This window comes from Larus michahellis, chromosome Z (assembly GCF_964199755.1).
Source record: "Larus michahellis chromosome Z, bLarMic1.1, whole genome shotgun sequence".
Classification (NCBI taxonomy): Eukaryota; Metazoa; Chordata; class Aves; order Charadriiformes; family Laridae; genus Larus; species Larus michahellis.
The window spans coordinates 75674245-75696681 of NC_133930.1; the positions used below are offsets into that span (position 1 = coordinate 75674245).

A 22437-nucleotide genomic window follows, 5' to 3' on the forward strand; every position below is an offset into this window, starting at 1 on the left:
ACTTAGACACTAATGATAGATGCTGTAGCTCAAATGAAATGCAATTCTAATGTAGGTCTGAGTTTTTCAGCCTTCTAACCTGAACCATTCTATGATTATTTAATTTTTTTCAATTGATAGCTCCAGCAGCTTTTCAAAGATCTGACATTTAAATGGGCCAAACTGATGTGCAAAGTCATATACAGTACAGAGGCATCCATCAGTCTTTTTCCAAGTAATTTTTTTTTCTTTTTATCCTGTAAAGAGGATTCAGTTTATTGGTGGAAAAATATCATTCAGTCCCAGGTGAAAAGGCAGCACAGACAGGAAAAATTATATAATTTTTGATCTCTGTTGGGGCAGAATTTTACATCCACTGGACCTTACATGTAGAGCCAGAGGGGTGGGTGATGGAGAGGCGTGCAAAACTGTGCACCCACCAGCTGCTGCTGCGCTTGCTGGGGGTAAAACTCTCCCTTGTCTGCTTGTATCCTCATGAGAAGGGGGATTTCAGTCCTTTCATGGCAGACTGGGGCCCTACAGTTGATGAAGAGACAAATCAGAACAACAGTCACTGCCCAGTCTTCCCTAAACGCCCTACCTACAAACAGATGCTGTTTCTTAGAGAACATGAAAAACAAAAAAAAACGACCGAGCAGCAATGTCCCGGTGGCTACTTGGGCTTTTAAGCATCTTGCATAAATGCACAGCTCTCCCAGAACAGCCGCAGTGACCTAAGGACAGATGCCACGCGGGGCTGTTCATTGCTGCTGCCGTCCCACGGGAGGCGCATGTCCCTAGCCTCCTGCCACTGCTTTCCCCACGTGGAACCTGCACCCATCCCCGTCTCTGTCCTTACCCAAAAACTCATAGCTCCCCCTCACTGTCTTGCCTCCCCCACAGTGGTGACTCCATGACAGTCAGTTTCCTGGTGTTCCCTCCTGCCCCTGTGCCCCCCAAACAAGCACCATACGCTTCACACAGCCACCGACTCTTGTGTGCTCCAGCGCATCATGCCACGTGGGTTGTAAGATTTTAACAGGAAAGCTGAGGCTTAATGGTCCTGTATGAGTTATTACTGGATTTGCCAGTATTGCATTGAACTCCTTTGTGCCTCCGCCAGTAACTTGCCTGAAGCATCTTACAAACACTGGTGCAACCATCTCAGGGCAGCATGGATGGTTTGAGAGTCAGGACAAACTCAAAGCCCCTTTCACAAAGAGCTGACACACTGGTCACTTGGACAGATGCCATTCTCCTTTCTGGCATTAGGCTGCTCTGAACAGCCCAGATCTTGACACAGAGAGTGTGGGGAACAACCATCTCCTCTTCTTTTGTGGGCACATCCCTATCCCTCAATATGCTCAGGCACGCATGGGCACCCACTTTTCCTTCAATCATGGCCTTGCAGCCCTGCTATTAGGGGCTGGGCATGGGCAGAAAGCCATGAAAAGCCAAAGCTTGGCTTGCAGGAGCAGTATGGTCATGTTAGCTTTTCAGCATCCAGCTACGCTGGGGAAGGATTAGGACGAGCTCAGGTCCGAGCAGCATGGGGCTGAGCCAGGGACAGAGAGAGACTCTGCATGGAAAAAGCTGCTTTCTGCCTTGAGAGGTTTCCAGGTTTCTAGAGGAGTCGATGGTTCGTAGGACGTGGTGTGCTGCTGCTGTAAATGCACAGCAGGAGGCCAGAGGAGAGGGCAGCAGGGCAGCAGCTCTGCAATGGAACAAAGATGTCGTGGCTTTACAGGCAGGGCTGCTTTCTTTCTGTGGGACTCCTGATGTGTCTGAAGCTGCTGTGGAGAACAGCGTGTTTTCCAACTGCGGGTGCTGTTATTTGCTCAGATTCCTCTGCATCCACATTTCCTCAGATCCCCTACACATGAGCACGGGGCGTCGGATAGTCCATATATAACAAATGAGCAAAAAAGTTAAACGCCAGAGCGTGCTTTATTCTGCACACATTGCTGGAGCTCTTCTTCATAACGTAACACAACACGTGTTCTAGCAATGCACCACTGACGGTGGTATAGTAGGAAATTGGAATATACTTAAAAGCTGATCAATAAAAAGTGTACAATGAAAACATTTTTCAAGTTCTCTAATTATTCCTATCTCAGATAATTCCGAAACTTGCCTCCCCACACCCCCCACACCCCTCCCCAACTAAGATACTGTTAATTGTGGTCTCATCTAACACTGCCTTCAAAGCATCCACTGCACTGAAAGATTCAGCATATTTCCAATCCGAAATTAAATTATCCTTTGTTAAAAGAACACCACAGTATGCTGCACAGAGAAGTAGCAGAGTGAAGAGACATCTTAACTGTAAATTCCCTGAATTTTTATTTTTTAATTAAAAACACCAGAGGTACTTTCCAGCCCCAGACTGAAGAGGAATTAGATGTCTAACTTTTCTGGGTCTGTATGACTAATCTTGCAGACACCCAGTTGAAACTGTATGAACGCTGAGAATTAAATATAAATATATCAATGTGTGTACATGTTAGGGCATACTTATGATTTGAATCGATTCACAAAATCGAGCACATGGAAATTACAGGGTTTGTTCTGAAAACAGACGTTTTTCCAGACTGAGGGATGTGAAAACTACTTTCCTATCTAATGCGATTCAGCACATCTGTGTGTGATTACACAAACACGTCTCAGACCGCAGAGCAGCACAGCCAAGTCTCATAGAAGTTACATTCATTAAACTTCGTTGGACCACGTGATCTCCCCTGGACCTTCAATATTTGCCTGTTTCTAGGATTTACTGAAGATTCCCTATATTTTCTAGTTAGAGCAAGAGTGAAGGGCTGAGAATTAATTATATTAGCCTTGAATAAATGATAAGTCACTGTTTCAGGGCTGAGCAAGCATGTCTGAAGTCACTAACAGAAATCAAAGCAACTGAACATTGCTGCTTTAACTCCATCACTTCACTGAAGGTGGACTCTGAAATACTTCTTTTTTTAATGTGCGTCATCATTTTGCCTTCATATAATTCCATCTCGTGTACAGATCAGCCTTTCCCTGTGAGCACAGGACTGCTATTTTCCTTCAAGCGTCAGTAGCTACAGTCACTACTGAGAAGGTCCTAGCCAGCAAATCTGAGTAACCATACTAGATGAGATGTTTTTATGGATGCTAGGCAGTGGTAATTCCCAATTCGCAGATGCAGTAGCTGTTCCCACCAAGCATCTTCATATGTGAAACACACTGCTGCATGCTTGGGGTTGTTGGTCTCGCCACGGAGATGCAAGTCCTGTCAGCTCATCCTTTGCTTGAAGCTTTGGTTATTTTTAAGTTAATCTTCATTGTTATAGTGGTATCTGTGCAACTGGCTGAGCATGGGATAGGAATTGTAGACATATGCAGGCAGTCCTGTCCCAAAAAGCTGAGTAAAATCCAGTTTACAATGAAGCTACATTAAAAAAATATATACCCATAGCACTGGAGGAACCATTTTTACATTCTGAAGACCTGCTTTTCAACCAGTGAGTCATGCAAGTCATCCCATTTCTACCACCAGGGGAGGACACGTGCAGTTCGAGCACACTGTTTCAAGCCTGCAGTTGTTGTCCAACCTGGATGGAGCTGGTACATAGACAGGAAACTATTAAGACCTGTCACAGTACTTAGTGTATGGATGCTAAACCAGGTATTAGATAGAGCTTGTAACAGAATTTGTTTCTTGGTCACCCCTTGCAAACACTTGGTACCTTGCCTTGAAAACAGGTAGAAGATGAAATCAAGCTTTTTCGAAAGTTAATGGCCTGCTGAATGCTTAACAAGACTTTTCATCACATTGAAGCCTAATCCCTGTGCTAAATCACAGTGCTGAGTACAGAAACAAGGCCCATTGTTTTGTGGGGACAAAACATCTGTCCTCTTGAAATACGTATACATACACAGCCATTTTTGATACACCAAAAAAAAACCATTTCACTGTTTCCTAAAGGGAAAGAGGTCCTAATCAGCCATGGCAGCAGGAGATCTGCTCACACTGATGCTGAAAGCATCATTGCTAATAACAATACCCGTGATACAGCAGATATTGTCAGCAGCTATGGAAGCCAGCGTCATCACTGTGTTCATAGTACATAAGCAAAGATTTGTCTTGAGGAGAACTATTTCTGCTGCTTTCTGGTTCCTTGGGAAACACAAGGAGTACTGTAAATGGGCTTGGTCTTTCATTATGGACTTTTGTACTGCTGGAGGCATTGCTGCCTTCTATGGCTGTAAGTAACCTCTCTAGAAATCTCTCTACAGGGGTTAGAAATGCCTAGCCATTCCGGCCACTGAACACTAAGTGCTGTGCAGCATACACTGTCTTTTCACTTGATGCATGCACATGCAAAAGTGGCCTCTAGATGCTACTGCAATCCAACTAAATCAGATTATTTCACAGTAAAAACTGATGGGGGGGTGGTGGGGGAAGAAGTAATTTCAACCTGTTTTCTGTATAATGAAATAACTCTTCTAAGTCTGGAAAAGTATCCGTTGTGCCACCCTGCCCCTTTGCAAGGGTTTGGTGAACCTACAGAGGGATTCTTCCTACAGCCGGGGCTTGGCCAACGGCTCCGGCCGGCGTCGGCGCGAGGCCCGACGGCGTTCGCAGGAGGAAAATTCGGTCGCTCCAGAGGGACCGGCCTTCGCCCCGAACCCCCGCCGCCCTCGTTCTAGGTAGCCACTGCCACCGGCCCAAGCTGCGGAGAGCGGTGAATCCGCCGGGCGGAGCGGGGCGATGCTGTCGGGCTGCGGCGGGGCGGCCGCGGTCTCCGGCGGGGCGGGGCGGTGCGGGGCTCACCTGGGCCCCCGCCCGGCGGGGGCGGGCGGAGCGGGGGCGGAGGGAGCCCGGTCCTCCCTCCCTCTCTCCCCGTCCCTCCCCGTCCCTCCCGGTCCCTCCCTCCCTCCCTCCGTGGGCGCCGGCGGCGGCGCCGCGCTCCCTCCAGCCGCGCAGCCCCGCGCAGCCCCCGCAGGTAAGCGCGGCGCGGCGCGGAGCTGGGGGGGTCCCGCCGTCCCCGGCCGGGAGAGGGTGCCCGCTTCCCTTTCCCCGCGGTCTCCGCTTCCCTGGCGCCTTCTTCCCTTGGCTTTTTGGGTGTTTTCTGTAGCATTTCTGCAACTGGTGCAAACTTCTGCGGGCGCGCAGCAGCGTGAGGAGGAGGCGCGGAGCGTCCGGCGAAGGGCTCGTTAGGGATGGGCTTTAATGGGCTGTTGGTGTCGGGTCAGGCTGCTGTGTCTGCTGGGCTAACATCTCTGAGCTTGGGCCGGAATAAGTAATGGACACTTGTTTGATTAAGGGACACTAACAGTACTGCCATTGTTCGCTTACTGTCCTGATTTTTTTCTTTTTTTTTCTTCTTTTTTTTTTTTTTTTTTTTCGTGAAGTCTCTTTGGATTTATTTGTACCAAATTAAGGCAGTGGAAAAAAGTCCTACCTAAAAAAAAAAATAAAAAAAAAAAATGGTTGCCACCTCTCTCTCCTGACTTCTTCAGTCCTTCGGATGAAGAGCCTGCGAAAGTTGGATGGGAGCTGTGTCCGTGTGTCTGCGGTGTTTGCAAAGGTAAAGGACAGGGAGAGGATGAATGACAAGCACAAGGGTACAGAGTATGAGAGAAAGGCCGGGAGGGTGGGGAGCACGAGCGAAGCTTTAGGACAAAAGCCGTTAGCAAACTGAAGTGAGAAGAGAGAGGTGGAACCCGGGGGACCGAGTTTCTTCCTCTCGCTCCTTTCTGCATGTTCCTTTTAAATAGCTCCACAATGGGAACCCCCCCAAAGAGCTTCTTCCTATGGAAACCTGTGAGAAGTTTTCTGGGTAGCCCTTTATCAATGTTGGCATGCCTGTGCTTTTTTTTTCTGGTGGATTTCTCTGTGAAACAAGCTCACACCTTTCTTATTTCAGTTGTCTGTGAATAAATTAGAAGCTGTTCAAATCCCCCCTTTCTTCTTTTTTTTTCCTTCCTTTTTCTTTTTTTTTTTTTTTCCTTATTTGCTGTAGCTTTTTTGAAGATTCGAGATAAAATAGCTTGCAGGAGCCTCTGTAGGCAATCTGTGTGCCCAAAGTGCTGGGGAATTGGGGTGGCTGCCGTCTTTTACTACTAAAAACTGCTGCAACTCTATCTTTTCAAAGAAAGTCTCTTGCATGCTAAGTCAGGTTTGGTGTGCTGTACCATTTCGTCTAAAATGAGTCACTCTCAGGTCTGAGAATCATGTTTCAATTTGGCAGCCAGGACTGTGTGCCATGCAGCCTGTTACTCTTGTGTGAGGATGGGGTATACTGTAGTACTAAAATAATATATTCAGGCAATTTCAGCAGCAGACTGAAGCGGTGTTCTGTGTGCACAGGCGTAAGTGAAGCTCTGTCCTGCCGCTCGCTAATACTGGCTGTAGGCATGCCATATGTTTCTCCTTAACTGATACATGCTTGGACTTACAAAGCAACTCCATAGGCCTGTGTTTGACTCCTGTTTTTATTAAATATTAACTACACAAAATCAAATGCTGCCTTTCTCCAGAAAGGATTGACACTGTCTCATCCTGTGCAGTTGTACATGAATTGTTTTTGTTCTGGCTTTTCAGCTGCAAATAATGAAGGAAATGTCGTTTAGGAATACTGGGAAACACTGTTTCATGCTCAGTATGGTGTTGTCCTTATCAGTGCCTATTACAGGTTGCACCAGTTAAGCCCTTGGCTGCTATAAACATTGTTCTGAGAAGTTACCAGTAATGGTGCTGGCTGGAGAAATAAAAATACTGACTGGTGTCTGCTTTCTTTTCCTTCCCTCTTCAAAACAAATATTGAGGGTGGAAAGGTTAAACAGCTTTTGAGACAAAACACATGGGAAATGCAAAGTTAAAGTAATGCTATGCTGTGTACCCCGCTTTAATACACAAACTTAACATGTGAGTAGCAGACAATCTTATCACTGTATGCAAAGATATTTATGGCTGTGTGGTTTTCATCAGTAACTCTGGAAGATTGTAACTAAAATATAATTCCTTCTCTGCTAAGAAACGGGAGAAAATAAAAATCTGTTTTTAACTTGTGAAAGTTTCACATAGGGAAACCATGCGGGGAACTTGGGAGGGGGTGCTGAAGAAAGCGTTTTGCTCTGGAGCTGAAACATAGGTAGGACTTACGTAGGGTTGGCTTTTACATTGCTGTGACAAGCCATTAATAACACCTTCATGAATTTAAGACCTTAATTGTTTCCCAGTAGCCTCTCCATGTTGAGCTTTCTTTGTCCAATGTTCAGAGGCTTAAACCAAAACGCAAGTATTTCTGCTGAGTAGCTTTTGTCTCTGGGAGACCACCACCATCTTGCCTTTGAGTACCCAGCAGGTTTGTGCATTAGCTCTTAGAGGTACAGATGTCTGAAGAGCTGGCTTTGAGCACCTCTAGGTGGTGACCTGCCAGCACTTGCTGAGCTCTGCTCAGCATTTGACATCGCATACTGTGTCATTTGCTGTGTATGTGGCTGCTTTATTGCATGGGCACAGGGGAAAACCCAGTGCAGCTCTGTCGCCATCAGCGCTGGATGGGGAGCTCCCACAGACATTACCTGTGGTCTTGGTGATGTCCAAGGACACCTTGAAGAATATGAAAGTGGGAACAGGTTGAACGGTGCAGCTGTTGTCCTTCCCATTATCATTTGCCCCCCAAAATTGGAATTTTCTACATTTGTGTGATTTGTTCCCTTTCATAAAGAAAAGTCCACGTAATTTAAGGGACACTTAAATTCAGTTTAAATCCATCTAAATGGGTTATTTGAACTGCAGCTGCTACCAGTAATGCTAGGGAAAAGAAGCATACAACTGTTTTACTGAAAGAAGGATAGAGCAAAAAATATTTGATCCCTTCAGCATCTTTAGTTTGTGGATTAGTTTTTTATATGTAGTGTATTTCACTGCTTCTTCCTTCACAATGGGTTATATTCTTTTTTTCTTTTTTTTAACGGTTTAGTAGTATGAAAAGAAAAGGAAACAACTTCCAAAAAAAGTAAACAGTGTGATTGTAAAAAAAAATAAATAAACAAAAACAGGGGAGTTATCAAAAGGCAATGCCAATAGCTGAAAAAAAAACCTACTTGCACTCTTTCCCTTCCCCCCACCCCCCCACCTCCCTACACCTTCATCTGTCCTTTGCTTTAAGGTTGCTTTCCATTCAGGTACAGTCCCCATTTGAAGTCTTAGTATTTAATGATAATTTGAAGGGAGAACACTGCCCACTGCTCTCCAGAAAGATCTGATCGTGAGGGACTTGAAGTGGTAATGCCTTGAACTGGTAGCGATTACGTAGCATCCCGTGTGTGCTTTTGCCTTTGCTTTTCCATGTGTCGCGAGGTGATGCTGTAGAAATGTGACACTCCTCAGTGGTGCGTTAGGACTGAGCTCAGCACATTTTGTGTTTTCCCTGAGATTCCTTCATAGCTAACTCAGAAGCTTAAGGCTTCATCCATGGCTCATACAGGTCAATGGTGAAATCCCTGTAGGGACTGAAGAGCTTTGGATCAGCTGCAAGGTTGATGTGCTGCTTTGACAGAAATGCAAAATTATTCCCAAGGCAGAGGAAAGCTCTATCAAGGGAATAAGAGCTGCTGTTCTGCTTACATTTCAGGAGACTTGAATTTTGGTTCTCCTCATTTATCTTTCAAGCTTAGTTTCTTTAAAACAAGTTGAAGTGTTCCCTGTGCGTTCTTGCACCTTCATTGCCACACTGAAGCAAATGACAGTCAACATCTGAAGTGCGTCTGGTGCCTTGTTTTGATTTTTAGTGAAGCTAGGGAAGAATTCTGAGAAGTGCCTGCCTTTGTATATCCAGATCTCTCCTCCTCGCATCCATTGATGTTTCTTGACTGCCTGACACTCTTCTCCCACACCTGAGCTGAGGAAGAACATACCTGGCCTGCAAAGTCTTGGTTATTGTTTGGCTGAAGATTGCATGCTAGGATCAGTTTTCATTTTTAATGACTGGTGCCTCTTATTCTTGAAAATGTAATTTCCATTTGTACAACATTTAGCACTGGTAAGGAAAAAAGCCTATTTAATGCCAGTTTGGGTAGTGTACGTGTGTCCCTATCCCACACGGCAACTCCACGATCATTGCATTTCCCTCATGAGCTCTTGAAAAAGACCTTTTGAGGTCTGTAAGGCATTGCTTTGCTATATAGAGGAACAACAGCCTTGCTCAGCACGGTGCAAAGTCTCCAGCATTTCCTGACAGGCACAGCCTGGAGTAGTTTGTTAAACACATTTTTCTTAGTCCTGCATCTACTTCCTACTGCATCTGGCTCCATGATAATGTTAATTAATAATGTTAGCGCACATAAGCAGGTGAGCGCTGGCGCATTTACCCCAGGGTAAAGAAGCATTTCTTCCTCAAAAGAATCGCGAGCCTTCTTTCTTTGCTTCTGGCAGAGGAAAACAGCCAGACTTGCATGGCTGCAGTGGTTCGAGGAGTCTGGGTAAGGCGTGCATGGCACAGCCAGGGGAGGGAGACCATGTCCCTCCTCCTCAGGCCTCTCCTGGGATGAATAGCCTGGATGGGGTCCTGGTCTGGTGTGTGGAGAGGGTTTTTGCTTTCCAAACGCCTCGAAGATTATTGCCGGTGGAGCTGGATGATGAGCCGGCTGTCGTTACTGGTGGGGAAACGGGAGGTGAGCGTTGCCCCTCGCCGCTCCTCGCCCGTGGATCACAGCGTGGTCTGCTGCTGCCGTGGTGGCGGATGGCATGGAGCGGCGGCACGAGAAATACTTCCAGGTGCAGAAGTGGGAAGGCTGCATCTCTCTTAGCAGAAAACATGTTTTGAGAGTGCGGGTACTGTGTTGGTGAGAACTGCACTACAGTTTAGTGCCAACTGGATTATTTTTATTTTAAATCACTTTAACTTGAAAGGCACTGGAACTGCTTTTTTTTTTTTTTTTTGGCTTCCACGTGGCATACTCTAAATAAAATTTGGAGGTGCTTTCACCTTCTATTTAAAAATACAAAGGTGCCAAGTATGCAAGCCTAATACTATCTCTCTGCTTCTGAGTCTGAATAACAGGCAAACATCTCCTGAAACTGCTGGGGAAAAGTGCTGATGAGTTTGATAGTCGTTTATGATAAACTTCAACTCTCTGTAATACACCAGCATGAGGCCTACACACCATTTAGCATTTTCTGTAGGAATTTACATGCCACAGTGACCTTCTGAGTAGGGTGAATTTCACAGGCACTCTCTAGACAGTATATCTGTTTCTTTGCCAGCTAGAAAATGTATTGCATACTGCAGTGCTTGCAGGAGCAAGCAAAAAAGCATTGGATTGACATCAAAGGCAAGATCTTTTCTGTACAAAATGCTGGAGATTTTAAGAGTGGTAAAAATCTGGCAAAGGAAATGCATACTGTTTTTCATTGTAAGCCCCTTTCCCTCCCTCCTCCCCCTCTTTTTAGGGCGTGTATGTCAAATACGAAATAGTGCCAGGACATTATTTATGGGAGCAGTTTGCAGAGACTTTTCTTAGAAGTTCTTTGGCCATTTGGGGATGATTGTTTTCAGCCTGGGTGGAAAAAAAAAGTATGTATAACTACAGCAGTATCCTTTTTTGTGAAGAAGTTAGCTGCAGCTCTGTTTAAATTTTTTAAAAAAAAGTGTTGGATGAGTATTGAATGCTCACTGCACAGAGAGATTTTTATCTTCTTTGGATGTGTGAATGATTATTTAAGAGCACTGAGCTTAACATGAACTCCAGGAAAGACTTACTGGCATCTGAGAAGTCAAGGGAGATGCTGTACAGGTCACGTCTATTTGTTAGGAGCTTATACTTCAGGTTGGTGTTTGCTAACCTCTCAGAAGGAAATAGCTACTTACCTTGCAAGCGTGGCAAGTGTTGTTTTGTCTGTTGCAATGGGGCATCAGTAAAGGCTCTGCAGCCGCTGAATTTCACTAAATGTTTAGTGACGGATAGTGCAATCTGCTTTTGGGCCATCGGGAAAGTCAGACCTGCAGGATGGTGTCCCAAAGCCTTGACCTGCTGCTGGTGATGGAGCGAGCATGCCATCCACAGACACTGCAGGTGTCATCAGGATTCTGGTGCAGAAGACATCCCAAGTTTATTTGCTGCTCGCTTCTGAATCGGCTTCCCCGGCGGTGAGCAAGGTGGAAGGGCTGATCCTGGCCCTGGGATGCTGCCGGTGCCCTGGTCACTGTCCCTTCAGCTCCCAGCACAGCACCCCAGCGAGTGGTGAGCACCTCGGCTCTCCTGCTGCTTTGGAGCAAGGAGAAGCAAATTGTCAAGCAGTGGCACCAGCTACAGCTGCTGGCCCTCAATTAGCTGGCTGAAGGCAGGACACCTCGGTGAAGGACTGCGGGTTAATATCTCAAGCCAACATCTATTTCCGGAGGAGGTCATCTTGCTCCTAGAAGAAGTTGCCTTGCACTGGGAGGGACTTGTGTCAGTAGTTACTGTGGTCAGGTCACAGTATTCCTTCACTTCTCGTGCCTGCATCAGGTGCTCACTCTCTTTCTTGGTGGGATCCCTTTTCTTGTGGTTGCTTTGTTTTTTCCAATCCCTTACTGTGCAGCTGTGATGTCACTTCTTGCGTCCTAGCACCTTTAGGATTTTGTTATTTTACTAACCATTTTCACAGTTGCTTGTAACCAAATATGAAGTAGTAGCAAACGCTGTCAGGGTTGTATGTGTGTGTGTGTTTGCTTTTCTATCCAGACATTTCTGAGCACTTTCATTGACAGTCCAGCTAGTAGAAGTAAATTACGCACAAATTTTTGTGTAGTTGCTGTTTCCATGCCTATTGTGACAGGTGTGTTTTCAGTCATTCCCTGTAGAGATTGGGTCAGTAGTTTTACAAGGTATGTTCAGTCCTGAGATGAGCTGCCGTGGAGAAGTGTTGTTTTGATGTGGTAATGAAGCTGTAATGCAGGATGCAAAGGGGCAATTTGGCTACTTTGCCTCAGGTTGTGCTTACAGGATTAAATTTTGTGGTGCATTTCTATAGTTGCCTGCAAGTTTTGAACATATATAACTAATTATTGAAGTACAAAAGCATTTGGGAAATTGGTAGGGGAATGTGCGATAGACCAGAATAATAGATTTAGACTGATGACGATAAGTCTGTAAGTCCCAAAGGAGAGTGCTGCACAGTAACTTCGGTATTAATACTGTGTTGCATGTCATTGACTGCTGCACTTGGAAAATGTCTTTGCAAATGTGGACACAGCTCTGCTGAAGTGTCTGATTGGCAAATTATTGGTATGGGAGAATAAATTGAATGTTCCCTGGGTCCATGCCAGGAATGTCCCTGGGCAGTTCTGTCTTGTCGGGAGGAGATAGCCAAGGTACTAAGAGCATGTTGTTGTCCTATATGCCGCGGTAACAACTAGAACCTGCTGGGAGTCACATCTGAGCATGTGATTACCATCCACATAATCGTTAGATTTGGTCGAGGAGCAAACCCTTCCCTGGCTTTTGGTGAAGGACTCTTTGGGGCATTCAGCTGTTTCTATCCACATCCCCCCTGGCTTACCACTACGTTCTTGCAGACACAAGGCCAGTGCTCCAACAGGGTCACTGCTCCCTCATTCCTCTTGTCATGCAATGGGGTTCACACATTGTTTTCCTGAGATGGTGCAGTGGGGTAACCAACTTCAAGCAAATTGATGTCTGTGTAGGTACCCAGTGTTCAAGGAATACCATCTTGCATGTGGTGTGTTGTACTTGAAAGATACCATTATAAATGCCTGTTGAGTTTAGTGGTCTTCCCTTTTGCTGCTCTTCCTCCCAAAATGCTGCAGACATGGAGATGAGCCAGGGTGCCTCTGACCTGCGCTGTGCATGGTTTCTACGCGGGGTGTTGAGAGCTGTCCTCATGCGGCTGGCAACACATCAGGTTCATTTTTGTTCCTCCTAAAGCTTTGGATGGAATTGATGAAAACTTCACCTCAGAGCAGTGCATTTCCCCAAACGGAAGCCTTGCAAACTGGAGAAGACTTTTGCAAATTCATCTGTTTGCTCATTTGCTCCCCTAGTCTTTCAGCTACTTGTTTACAGCGGTTGCAGTGTCCTATTTCAAATACCCCATGCAAATCGGACTGGAAGCCGAGACTTCAGAGTGTTACTGTGATCAAAGGAATTCTGGTAATTAGTGAATAGACTTAAAACAGGTCTCTAGAATTATTGCAATTTTGCAAACAGTTGATAGGAACAGCATAGCTTAGTGCCTGGTTTTCCAAGAAGTACGGTAGGTTTCTGTTCCCTGCCTTGGGTTGCTGAAGTTTCACACACAGAAGCATCCGAAGAGGTTCAGCCTAGAGAAAAAAAAAATGCAGGGAGAGATGCGCAAGCTGATGACAGCCTGATGACAGGAGGGAATTACATGATTGTAGAACACACAAATGCCTTAAAACTAATACGCCTGAAGAAACACTTCTGCTGTGGTCCTGCATACTTCTGTCCTCAGCATCTCTGCCACAAAGTTTCTTATGAACAGAAGCCAGTTGCCCAGATTTTAATGGTGAAGTTCTGGTTGAGAGACTTGTTTATAGCTTTTTCGGTTCTCCTCTCTAAATTTTTCTTAACATGCCATGAAGACTCTGTGAAGGGGCTCTCGTTACGATTATTGTGGGAAAGGAGTCACTTTTTCCTTCAGGAGAGCAGCACAAAACTGCGGGAAAGGCTTTGGCGTTGAAGCCACACCCTGCTCCTTCGTGCTCCAGCATTGGCAGGCATGTGGAAATGGAGGGAGAGGAAACACTGACCTTCCTTGGAGCTACCAAGATGAGGTGGTGTTTCTTGGTCGGTAGCAAACTGTTAACACGAAGCTGCTGTGCATCTGCCTCCCGTAATGGGGGCAGAAGTCATCCTGTGCCCCGTATCTCCCCCGACGGTTCCCCCTGTGGTTTGATTAACTTCCCCCCGAGACCCTGCAGTGGGGACTCGTAGCGGTGTGAGCTGCGTCTCCACTAGAGGGGGATGCCAGTATAGCTATACTGGGAAACTTTTGAGGATTTGGTAAGCGATATTGCTTTGCCCTTCCCACTGGCAGTGTTGCCTGTTGGGTTAAGTGTGGCATCCTTGGAAGGAGGCAGCAGACGGGACCCAGCAGTGGCCTTATGCAGTGGCTGACCAAGTTGGGTTTCTCCAAAACAGTGTCAATTCTGCCATCACATCGTGAAGCATGTTTGTGTAAGGTTGGTCAGCCTAGGAGAGGCAGCTCAGCAGCAGGAGAGACCGAAAATCAGACCCAGCAGGCCTAAGTGGGCTTTGTCAGGGGTCAGAGGAGCTCTGCGTGGGCCTTCAGCTTTGGTGTCGTGGACACAGCTGGTGGGTTGGATTGTGGGATGCCTAAAAAATCTGGTTTGTGGGTGGATTTCAGTTCGTTCTCCTTTTGTGGCCTGGATCCCTTGGACTTCTTAGTTTATTTGTGTAGTTGCAAAAAAAAGAGTCTTTAGTGGTTCCCGAGTAATGCTTTATGGCTTATGCTTTTGTTACAAACTGTTTTAAGGAGGCTTTGAAGTGTGTGTGCATTTAATGTTTATACCCATGCTAATGTGCACCGAGTTCCAAGGGGAGAGTTTGAGGCAAACTGCTATTTAGTTTTGGTTTTCTTTTTCCTTTGAGAATAATCCATTGCTATTCAGTTGCACTTTTCTCTCATAGGATTGCTTTTTCTTCTTTCTTGGTTGTTAAAAGATGTGCAAAAGTATTGTTATCTGAAAAGTGGTGAGACAGACTAGTGCTTGGACACTAACACATCATATGTGTTAGTTTTTTTTTTTTCTTGTTCTGTTCTGACACTGACTGCATTCGGCCTCCTGGCTTTTCATTTTCCTCTTGAATTTTCGGTATCTCCTAAATGTTCTGATTGACATATTTGTTGTTTCTGTTGGGCAGCATGTATGTGGAGGACCTAGTCGGAGAAGCTGAGTAATCACTGAAGTATGGTGTGAATTTACAACAACCTACTTAATTCATGTGACCTCTTGTATGCACTAACAGCTTGTCTGCTAAACACAACTCGGAGTTAATCCAAGTCGATTCTTAAAGTGAATTAGTCAAGCTGCGTGCTAATCCTCTGTGTTTACCTGCTTACTCAGATAGGCAGCAGCCTTAGTTGCATTAAACTTCACTTGATAATTGAGAGGGGGAGAGTCGGAGGGAAAGGTGATGAAATCTTGGTGTTTTCTTCATCTATCTCCTTTCAGGGCATATTTCAGAACTGCTTTGCATTTATAAATCTTGAATTCATGGAATGATCAGCATGAGCTACCTGAGGCCAAAACCCAGTACTCTGCTGCAGCTCTCTACCCAGCATCCCTGACAGCTGCTGCTGCTCCCAGGGTATTTTGGGGAGCTTGTTACTTCCTGATCATCCCTAAAAACTCTTCCTCCAAAAAAAACCCCAACCAGTTGAACTGGCATGCTGTAGACGGTGGGGAACGTGATGCAGACTGAGGGGATAAGGAAGCCCTTTTGGTCTCTGCCAAGAAAACTAGTAACCAGCCCTGATTTTACAGCATGGACTCTCACATTCTGGGTGTATTGTCCTGAGCACACCAGAGACTCACATGGTGGGCAAGAAGTAATTACCTTTCATTTGTCAACATTAGGATTTTTGTTGTCTTGGGCTACTGGCTTTGCTCCCCCTCCGTCCTGGCAAGATCAAAGGTAAGATCTTATTTCTGGGTCACTGCTGTCCATCAGATAAGTTTGTTTGTGGCCTTGGGAAAAAGCAGTGACGTGAGAATAGGGAATTTAAACCCTGTCATTAAGATAATTCTTTCTTATTGTCAATTCTAAATTCTTTCAAACTTCATTCAGCTTAACTATGCAAAATACAGCACTGCAGAAGTTGCCTGGAGAGCAGTCAGTTGAACTGATGCAGATGTTACAAAAATATTTCTGAAGCAGCATGACTGTTATTTCTAGTTTGAGGGGTTGATAAACAGTTACTGTGTCTGCATTGGTGCTCGCCTGAACCTTGTTAAGCTGATGCCTTGCAGTTTTTAATGTACTTTTTTTGTGGGGGGTTGTTGGCAAATTTCTGTCTCAGATAAACTTCATTAAACTCCTGTTTCTGCACTGTTGGTCAGGGTCTGTGTAGATCTATGTTAGGATGGTACATTTGTGATTTAGGGTTTGGGGTTTGGCATGCTTAATTGCGGACTTCCTTGGCTTCAGCATTTCCAGATCATTGTATTTCGTGGTGGTTCATTCTGCCTGAAGATTGAACATCTGTTTTGTGGATGGGGGGGAGGTGGGGGTGGGAAAAGTATTTAGTTTAGTGCTGGCCCCCCTCAAAGCTGTTTAGAGAATTGTGACATTCTGTTATCATCCAGATGTTTTGTATCTAGTGAAAAGGATATTGCCTGAATGTTTAAATATAAACTTGTTTCAGAAGAATTCCAGCGTACTACTACTACTACTATTATGAGTTTTAAACAAAAGGTGAATCACGTCAGGTAGGGTTAGTCTCTATTGCTGACCCATGGAAGTGTTGAATTGTATCAGTGTTTTTTCTTCTTGGAAATAAATATTAAATATCTGTTTGTAAGTTGTTGAGAAGATAAGTTCTGGTGCTTTTCCTGCTGAGGTGCAATAGCTGAAGAAAAGCATCCTGATATCTTATATGGTGGTTTATACCTTGATACAAGCGACTTGGCCTATTTTTGTCTCCTTTAATGAAACTGATTAGTAAGCAAAATAGTGAGGGGAAGGCACTAAGAGTTAAATTCTGTCCACTACCAGCGTGAGGCAATGCCTCCGTCTTGCCTCTGTGTTGTGAAAACTGCTTCTTGCAGTCCCGGTGTTCAGAATAATTTTAATGAGCAGCTCCTTGCTTGTTTTTTTTTTGTTTATAACAGAGGAGGACAAAAGCATGCTCCATACTTGGTTCTTTTACACACGCACACGCGCAGTGTGCTGGCAACAGTTAATGATGCATCTTAAATGATGAGCTATCCATGGTGACTTTGAACTTTTCTCCCTGTTAGTTAACGTCTTCAAATTTAATGTCTGTCGGTAGAAATAAATAATTTTAAGGGAGTTTAAGAAACTGTTTTGAAATTACTTCTTTTATAAGTATTCGGTACTTTAGAAGCCATTACGATGAAAGTGCAGATTATGAAAACATTGTCATATGACAGCAGCTTCCTTGTGGTTGTGCTATGCAAGACCATCCACATTGCAGTTACTTGTTTACATAAACCTGAGCAGATTGGTGTTATTTTCCAGCAGTCAGTGTCTAGCTGTATTTTTCCTCTTTATAGTCTGGTGATTCTTTCTTGCAGTTTAGAGTAGTGAGAGAAGGTTGAAATTAGATGATGGCATGAACTATTACTCTGGAGTCTTCCTAGTTCACATTGCTTTTACTTGAAACAGAGAAATTAGAAATTCACTTTCAGGGATATCTTATTGTTCTACCACTCACTAATTAAAAAAAAAAAACCCAGAGAAGCTGCTGCTGCAGTTCTTTCTTGAAGCTGGTGCTGTGGTTAGTACAGATGCATTAAAGCAATTTTTGTGTGTGGGTTTGGTTATTTTATCTTATGCTGACCTGGCCATTCTGTTGAAGAAGCTCCTAATACATCTGAAGAAACATGCATCTACCAGCCGTCACCCTTTGCATTAAGGCAGACGCTCACTCACTCCCCCAAGCGAGAGTGGGAAGAGGTTCTCCAGCCTTGCTGAGTGGTAAAGCAATGATCATCTCCAAGCAATCCTTAACGAGCAAGCACTAATGGAGGTCATTAGGAGAAGCTACATTCCTGATAGACAATGACTGAAATAAGTCTAGAGGTTCTGGATGGTAACGGGAAGGCAACCTGATGCGTTGGCTTTAAAGGGGGAACTGCAGGAAAATGAGAAAACTGAGGAAGCCATGAAGTATTTTTTTGGACTTTTCAGACAAAGCTCAGAAGAAGATTTAGAGAAGCAGGAGGATTCAAGAGAAGATGAAGTATGATTTCAGATTTAAAAAACAGCAAGAAAATGCTGCCCAAGAGATGGGTATGGAATAGATACAATACAGAAATAATCAGGAAAAGAGGTTGAGCAAGTGAGAGGATTGCACTGGATGGTGCAAACCGACCTAGGCTGGGGAAGTACAAAAAGGATTCCTAAAAAGGACAACTACAGATTTATCCAATGGTAAATAAGATTTCAAGTCCCTCAATGTCTAGCAGAGAGAGAAAAAGTATCCTGTGTTTAATGGGGAAAAGGAGCATGATTCAGTTATGGACAGCACTGTGGTGGCACTTTCAGCAAAAATGTTGAGATTTGAATAGATAATAATGAGTGCCTTTTTAAAAAAAAGATCTCACCCAAGCAGTAGGCAGAGAAACCTGGTGTGCTGCTCCATGCCTTGTGCATTAGCCTGCTCCTGATATGTGTCCAGTGTGTACCATAATTGACGTGACTTTGGGTGAGCGTGTTCATGATTTCACATGTTACAATGCCAAATACCATGGGTTTGTCCTTTCAAAATGTGTTTTCTGCTTATTAGTAAAATGTGGCATGTTCTTCTCATAGCAGACAGTAAAAGAAATAGTAAATGTACAAATCCCCGAGAACATCCTGAGGCAAAGGAGTTGTTTTGGACACAGAAGACTAGAAAGGCCAAGAAAAATCTTTTTTATTTTTAATCAGATACGGCAATGTTTAGTTTCCTGCCTTCATGATGAGATGTTTATGTGCCTTAGAAAAGACCTTTTAAGTGAGCATCTTGCTACTGCTGACACAGAGGAGGAAAGATGTTTGTTATTTTCCCTTCAAGATGTTCCTGGTCACTTCCATTAATGAGAAAAGAAGTGTCACAATTAATCCATTCTGCTTCCATCAACATTGTAACGTCATCATCTCCTCAAATACCTTTTGCCATGAGTAACCAACAACAGGAAATCTTGAGAATACGTGCTGGAGAAAGAATTGTGTTGGGGCTCTCAGGCTTCAGCAGGGTTGGACCTGTAGCAAATGCCTGGGGAAGTGGGAGTCCTCCTGCCTGCCACTGAGGTCATCAACAAAATGCATATGAACTTCATGGGCACAGGATCAGACCCTTGGTTTGCCAGAATAAACAAAAAAAAACCCAAACCAAACAAACAAACAAAAAAAACCCCAAACTCAAAACAACAAAAAACACAACCCCAAGACAAAAACAATTCCAGAAAGAATGAACAGCTTGTAATTTGGGGAATAATCTACTCACTGAAGAGCCTTCACAGTGGCCACAGTAAAACATCTGAAGGTCCCTTCTGGGGATAAACATCAGAGCAGGCAAAGGAGAAAGGCAGACATGCATAGGTTAATTACAGGCGCTTGAACTGTCTGCCCTTTGGTTCGACCCAGTGCATAACTGTGGTCTGCCTGCTTTTGTCATCCTCAAAAGGGGCATGAGGCATGATGACAGGCAAAATAGAGTGGCATATGGAAAAGATTTCCCTGCAAGATAAACACTTCAGGGTAGTGTACTATCTACTGATTTTTTTTGCGTTGAAAATCTGTGAATAGAGATTTTTTTCTTTTATGTATTCAGACTGATGTTGTGCTTTTTCAGGGGGGTGGGCAGGGGCACTGGTCTTGCCCTGGTGGGATGACTGTGAAGATGTCTCTCCTGACCCACGTGAGAGCAGGTGATTTCTCAGAGGCAGTGCCGCTGCACAGAGGTACTATTTCGTTGTTGTAAATTAGTTCAGTGCATGGTAAATCAATAAGGTGACAGAGCGTCTCCTTAATCTTGCAGTGTGGAAGACGGGACCATCTGACACAGCAGTGCCTCTGCAGAGTTCATGAAACTGGGGGCTTGGGTGAGGACGCTCCATCTGACACGTCTTCGCTGAACTCCTTGTGGGCTGTATTTTGTCATGGGAAGGTTTAGCAGCAGTCTTGTAGTACTCATATTAATTACTGAGGCCAGAACAATGATCTTTCCCTGACTAGCCACAGAGCTCCTATTCAAAAAGGTTTGCCTGATGTCATTTTTTCTTTTTTTTTTTTTTTTTTTTTTGGAAGCACAGGCTGCGCTGTGAATGCAAATGACATAAATTTGAGATCCTCTGTTGATTATTGTGTTGTGGAAGAGTCCTACTGAATGCGAGGGCAATTTTTTAAATTTGTGTTGAAATCATTTTCTTTCTAGCTTCGGATTACTGCTGAAAACTTAATCTTTTTTCCTTGCATAAGGAGAGCTAAGAGCTGTATTGCACTGCTGAAAGCGAAGACTGAGGCAGTGGAAACTGTAAGTCTCTTCTGGCTTCAGGAAGTTGCAAACTTCCCTGGGGCACCTTTTAAAAACTCTTTGAGGTATACAGGTGTGAGTTGGCTGAGGGCAGAAGGGAAAGTAGGAAAGATGAGTTCGGTTTTGGTTTGTTTGTTTTTTCTTTAGTAATACACCTCTGGACTTCTTCATTTTTATTTGATCTCATTAAGTTAGCTCTCTTATTTCTGATGTTTTTTCCTAAGATGCTTTTCAGGTGGCGGAGCAAGTTGAGGTTAAAATTCCCAAGGTGGTGTTTGTTAGTATTTTGCTTTTGTTTGGCTTAAGTAATAGCTAAATGCTCTGGCCAGCTGTTGCTGTTATCAGTAAAGCAATCTGCGAGGTGATCCGCAGCTGAACATGCTGCTGTCCTGCTTTTAATGCGGTTGGTGGCTAAGAGGAGGTTATGTTATATATTATGCAGAATGTATGCTTTGGCTGACAAATTGCAATTGAAGAAGGCATCATACAAACATAGAAGCAGATGTATTATGTATGTGAGAGCATCGCAATAATAAAATCCCTGATTCTGTGGTGTATCTTTGTGACACTGAATCATTTCCAAGACAGTTGTTTAGGACGTTGCCACTCTGAAGTTGGAGCAGCAGTAGGGTAGACAGTACCTGCGTTGACATCTTCAGTGGCTGTGTTAGATCTGAACTTGGGAAAGTTTTTGTCCTTCTGCTTTTTTTGGCCATCGAAGTCACAAGTGCTCAGATTGGAGGGGGGAACAAAAAGAACCCAAAACAAAACAAAACTGAGAAAAGCCGGAAAGCAGATGATGCACATGGGATGAGAGGAGGATGTTTTTCAACAGCCAGAAGAGGGGATCCCCACTCCTGTGATCTAATCTGTTTAGGATATTTATGTTCATTTACCCTGGTCTCCCCAGAGGTTTTGAGGAGGGTCAGGCAGCACACTGGAGATCAGGTGGCAGGTAGGGATGGCACTTGCTGTCCAGAGGTCTCGCTGGAGGCAGCTCTCCTGATCGCTCTCAGCTGTCTCAGCCCACCTCGCTGCCAACCCTTTTGCAGATGTCTGTAAGCCTTCGCCATCCCACGGGACGTCCCCTGCTAGTGTTCCTGCAGCTCCGCGTGTTGGGATGCGGCCCCCAGCTTGTTGGGTGGAATATTACAAAACCTCATTGCGCTACCATAGAGCCAGGCAGTGATGGCAGGAGAGAGGGGTTAGTACAGACCAATTCTGGTTTTCAGGCCAAACAGCTCAATTGTCCATTGTAGTTGCCAGTTTATTTATTATTAACAAGCCATTTGTTGATGACAGTGAAACGTTTAAAATACTGCATTATTCTTGCTGCATGTCTCCGTCCCTTCCTTCTTCCCTCGCTTTTAAGCCTTAATGATATTTTGTTTAGACAGTTTCTTCATTGTTTATCTGTTCTGTCAGGTTGGGAAATTATCCTTTTTTTAAAAAAATAATTGCTCTGGAAATGCTTGTGCCCAAACAGTGCATTACTTCACCAATAACAGAAGTTCTGTGAGCAGAAATTATCTGGCTAGAAGTCGATGCCGTTGGATTAACGCAGTCAGCCTGCGAAAGAAAAGGTCCTATCTCTTAAACAATATATGCAAAGAATTTGAATTTAATGTCAAAGTGAATTAAGCATTGATTGCTGCAAAGAAATGACTTGGTGATTTCTCTGTAAGGATAGAGATTTGATGGAAAAATGTTTCTGGGTACGGATTGGTTTCCAGTTGGCGTTTGGGCAAATGTGCGTGCTGTGTTTTGGGGTTGAGGTATTACTTACATAAGTATTTTTTACTCTGTGTAGTTATTACCTGTCTTGGTGTATGTGAAAAATGATTTTTTTGCCCCTGTGTGATGTGCCAGCATAACAGAAGCATGGAAAATTCACCTCATTTCCTGTTAGGATCTCAATTTCTTCTGCAGAAGTGAATGACAAGCTCGGTTTTGTTGCTTCTTCAGTCTGTGATTGATCTTGGACTGATAAATCTGGCCAGTTTCGTAAGGCTGGTTGTAACTTTTGTGATACTCACTCCTGCTAGTAGGAAAGGGCAGAGACCATCAAGGATGTTTTACTCTGGGGTTTGGGTTTGGTTGTTGATGGGTTGAGTTTTTTGTTGGGTTTTTTTGGGTTGGTTTTTTTTTTTTTGCAGTGTTTGCAAGGTAGAGATTTCCTGTTGTGTCTGAACCTTTCCATATGTTAGCAAATTCCAGTAAAA

At 44.3% G+C, this 22437-nt stretch overlaps 1 protein-coding gene across 4 annotated transcripts in view; it reads left to right on the plus strand.

Annotated features, from left to right (window-relative positions):
• Nucleotides 1-4834: 4834 nt before the first annotated feature.
• Nucleotides 4835-22437, plus strand: part of LPAR1 (lysophosphatidic acid receptor 1) — a 78256-nt gene continuing 60653 nt past the window's right edge. For 2 of the 4 annotated variants that reach the window (XR_012584883.1, XM_074569613.1), the window contains exons 1-2: nucleotides 4835-4961; nucleotides 5371-5546. The gene's annotated coding sequence lies outside the window, so the exon portion shown is untranslated. Of the gene's footprint in view, nucleotides 4962-5370; nucleotides 5547-20037; nucleotides 20216-22437 lie in introns of those variants that run through there. The other 2 variants (XM_074569614.1, XM_074569616.1) reach the window with 2 other exon arrangements.